Source organism: Olea europaea, unplaced genomic scaffold (genome assembly GCF_002742605.1).
Source record: "Olea europaea var. sylvestris unplaced genomic scaffold, O_europaea_v1 scaffold1199, whole genome shotgun sequence".
NCBI lineage: Eukaryota > Viridiplantae > Streptophyta > Magnoliopsida > Lamiales > Oleaceae > Olea > Olea europaea.
Genome location: NW_019229408.1, coordinates 240,585 through 244,675, shown reverse-complemented (window position 1 = coordinate 244,675; position 4,091 = coordinate 240,585). Strand labels below are relative to the sequence as shown.

General features: G+C 34.0%; 1 long non-coding RNA gene and 1 other non-coding gene across 2 annotated transcripts; one reads left to right on the top strand and one right to left on the bottom strand.

The window, feature by feature from the left end:
• The first annotated feature begins 1,058 nt into the window (after positions 1–1,058).
• TRNAD-GUC lies at positions 1,059–1,130 on the top strand. The gene has a single exon. It is a non-coding gene; the product is annotated as a tRNA-Asp (tRNA).
• A 244-nt stretch (positions 1,131–1,374) lies between these two features.
• On the bottom strand, positions 1,375–3,592 carry LOC111374061. The gene is made up of 2 exons (XR_002699058.1): positions 3,243–3,592; positions 1,375–1,835 (listed from the first exon to the last, which is right to left on the bottom strand). It is a non-coding gene; the product is annotated as an uncharacterized LOC111374061 (long non-coding RNA).
• Between the last annotated feature and the right edge of the window lie 499 nt (positions 3,593–4,091).

Here is a 4,091-nt window from a genome sequence, read left to right as displayed (position 1 = left end):
ATATGTATTTTAAATGGCATCCCGAATATGCAATAACATTTATCCCCCGTTTGACTCTATTTCTTCAAACTTATTGTACTGAAAACTAATTTATATGTATTTTAAATATCTATCTAGTATTGTGTAGCATGGCATCCCTAATATGCAATAACATTTATCCCCCGTTTGACTCTATTTCTTCAAACTTATTGTACTGAAAACTAATTTATATGTATTTTAAATATATATCTAGTATTGTGTAGCATGGCATCCCTAATATGCAATAACATTTATCCCCTGTTTGACTCTATTTCTTAAAACTTATTTACCGAAAACTAATTTTAAACTACAAATTTAATTGGATTCACAACTTTTCAGTTTACTCATTTCATCAACTTTTCAAAATTTACTAAATATTTACTTTTTATTCAAACTAAACATGGTCTTAGTGTCTATTTTTAATGCTAAGACAGTTGCTCCTTCTTCATGTTGTTAACTATAATGGTCCTTGCAATACCTCTTTAGGCATATTTTATGCATATGGAAAAATTATTGCAACTAGAACTTTTGATAATTATGTCCTTCGATTTAGCCAAAGGATGTTTCCTTTTGAATAGTTGAGTTTTGTTATGTACTTTAGGATGGGGGAATGATCTGCAAATTGATCTTAGTTTCAATATTACTTTGATTTATAGGCACGAAATATATTGTGAATGCTTGTGGTTGTTCTTATATTCAATTGGTATATCAGACGATGAAATCATACAAGTGTTGATCAATGATAGTAGGGTATTCAATCAACGTTCAAGGTTACGTGTTCCTAATTTGAGACAAGCACATGTGCATTGAAACTCTCATTAGAATGTTATCCCTATAAAGAAAAAATATCATCCAAGCATTTAACCTAACAAAGGAGAGATTTAATATGGTTTGATGTAGTATTAACATTGATTATTTGGACAATTTTTCAAGACATGGATAAATTTCTTGTCCTTTTTGTTACCCTCAAAATTGTTCAGATTAGCAGCATAATAATCAACAACGTTATATTATATCAAAACGGAAAACAGAAGGACAAAGTCGTTGTAGTATAGTGGTAAGTATTCCCGCCTGTCACGCGGGTGACCCGGGTTCGATCCCCGGCAACGGCGTTATTTACCTATTTTTGTGTTATTTATGGGAAATTTAATCCGTAGTCCCCAAACATTACCAGTTTGTTCACTTAAGTTCCCATTTATTTTTCTGTGACATTTGGACCTCCAAACTGTCTTTTTTGGTGGACCTGACGACAAATGGACGGGAATCATTCCACTTTGCGTCAGATAATCACTAGAAAAGCACGTTATCTATTCTTTTAGGGAACCTACAAGTGATAATAAAAATGAATGAGCCCAATTGAAACAAGTGGTAATGTTTGTGGACCACGGGAGAAAATTTCCCACCTTTCTGTTTCTGGGTACTTTTGACAGCAGAAGAAAACCTTATCCATTTGCTAAATAGTAACTACACTAGTAAGGGAAGACCCCCTATTCTAAGTTTAATAAAAAATAAATTATTTTTGCCCCCTCCGGACACATTTCAATTGACAAAGATGAGGGCGCTTCAAAGCTGGCAGATCAGAGATCGTGAGTTTGATTCCTGAAAAGTTCTTGAAAGACAAATATTCTCCTAGAAGGCAGGAGCTCTATTGGAAGACAAGGTGCAAAGATGGGAAACGACTTGCTTGACACTTTGACAGATCAGTTGAAGGGCTCTTGAGCACTGGTCAGTTTGAGGCACAACCTGCGGTTTAACCTGTCTGCAGCTTGAGGGGCTAAGATATAGACTTCAGGATTTAATCACTATAAGGTGGATACCTGAATATCAAAAAATAATAATAATAATAAATAAAAAATAAATTATGTCGCCCACATAAAAATTACCTAAAAACAATTTTATATTTTTTAAGACTTAGAAATAAACAATTATAGTCGAAAATATTGAGCATTTAATTATGTCGTCCACAAGAGTCTTTTAACTCTTTTTCTTGACATCCACATCATCAGAATTCAAGTTTTCAGAAATTTTAATAATAATAGAACATTTAGGAACTTCCTTTCAAATTCTTAGCTCCATGATTCGAAGTGAATAACCTTTTCTATCTATTTGACCGCTAAAAGGTTACGTGTAATATATGTGTTTCATCGTTAAAGAGGTCAATGTTTAATGTTGGACATGTCCAATAACTAAATTAATTCTTTTTTCTTAATATATTATTAAGGATCGAGGTCATGAGTCTGACACAACACTTCAACAAATTTGAACTCTCATAAATCTCAAGAGAAGAAAATGGTTAGTTAAAGAAGTGCACACCTAGAAAATTGAGGTAAAAATTGATTTCACAACTTGAATCAGGTTACAAGACGGTTCATCGCTAGTGGCTGCATATTTGGCTGAGGTCATGAGTCAAACACAACACTTCAACAAATTTGAACTCTCATAAATTCCAAGAGAAGAAAATGGGTATGTTGATGCATTACCTGAATTAGCAAGTACAAAGGACATGGAGTTTTTGAAAATTGTATTGGTAGAGTTGTTAACAAATCCATCGGTTAATAAGAAAAAGAAAGCCTATTAATACATGGGGAGATCCCGTGGATACAAGAGATTATATCCTACCAGGTAGATGCAATTCCCATAGAGACCACCCAAAAAAAAAAAAAAATCAAGAAAATTGCGTATAAAAGCAACCTGATATGTATTACAAGACAAAAACTTATTCAAGTGATGGTACACTATCCCTTTACCATGATGAATAGGCAATGATGAAGCTATATATGTAATGAAGAAAATTCATGTAGACACGTTTGAGAATAGTGCTAACGGGGATTCCCAAGCATAAAAGGTGTTGAAACAATGATACTATTGACCAGCTAGGAGAAAATATGCAATAACTTGAAATTCATGATTGTTGCTGTAGATTACTTTATCAAATAGGTTGAAGCAAAACCTCTTACCACATCATCGAGGCCAATACTTGTAAGTTTATTTGAGAAAATAGTAAATGTCGATTCGAAATCCTAAATTCCATTATCTAAGATAATGATGCACAGTTCTAATGGAAAAAAGTTCAGATCTATGTGTGAGAGTTATGATTCATAGACAATTTTTCACTTCGTATTATCCTCAAACTAACGAAAAAGTGAAAGTAGTAAATAAAACTCTGAAAAGCATCCTGAAAAGAAAAGCTTGATTCTGCAAGGGATAATGGGCTGATGAGTTACCATAAATTTTGTGGTCATGCAACACCACCACCAGGACTATCACAGGACAACACCTTTCTCTTTAGCTTATGGAATCGGGGTTATGATTCTGATGGATTTAGGCTTGAGTTCGGCAATGAAGTTGAACTTTGATGAAAAACAGAATGAAGAAGCTATGAACGCAAGCCTAAAGCTCTTAGAGAAAAAACGAGAGCCCTCCCATATGAAGAAAGCAATATTATCGAAGAAAAATGAAAAGGCATTTGAATTTCAAGGTTCGCATGAAAACCTATAAGGTTGAGACCTAGTGCTAAAGAAATTTTTTGTCACGGACAAGGAGATATGGTCGAGTTTGTTAGGCCCAAAGTGGAAAGGTTCATACACCTTTGTCAAATTGATAAGGTTGAGAATATATAAGCTAGTGGACAGTAATGATGAACCTCTCACGCACCATTGGAATGGAGAATATTCGAAAAAATATTTTCAATAAAATAAAGCAACTTGATTTAAGTAGAGATTATGTTAGGTTTGTTACCCAAATTAAGGTTTGGGGTTTCGTGTTTGTATATTGGGCTTCAAGATGTTAAAGTATGGTTCAATTGAGGGAAAAGTTATTTTGACGTTGCTAGTCGATCGCTAGCTAGTTGTTCGAGTGAAGGAGGCAAAATTTGGACAGTAAGTTTTTCGCTCGCTTGTTGTCGAGTTGTTGCTCAAGTGATAAGGTCCTCGCTCAACTATAGCTCAAGCGAAAACGCAGCCTATTTTTCCGGTTTTACGTGATTTTTAACCTAGTTTCCATATCTTGTATTATTTCTAGGGTTTGAGATGTCTCCTATAAATAGTAAACTCTTCATTCAATTTAGTCATTCC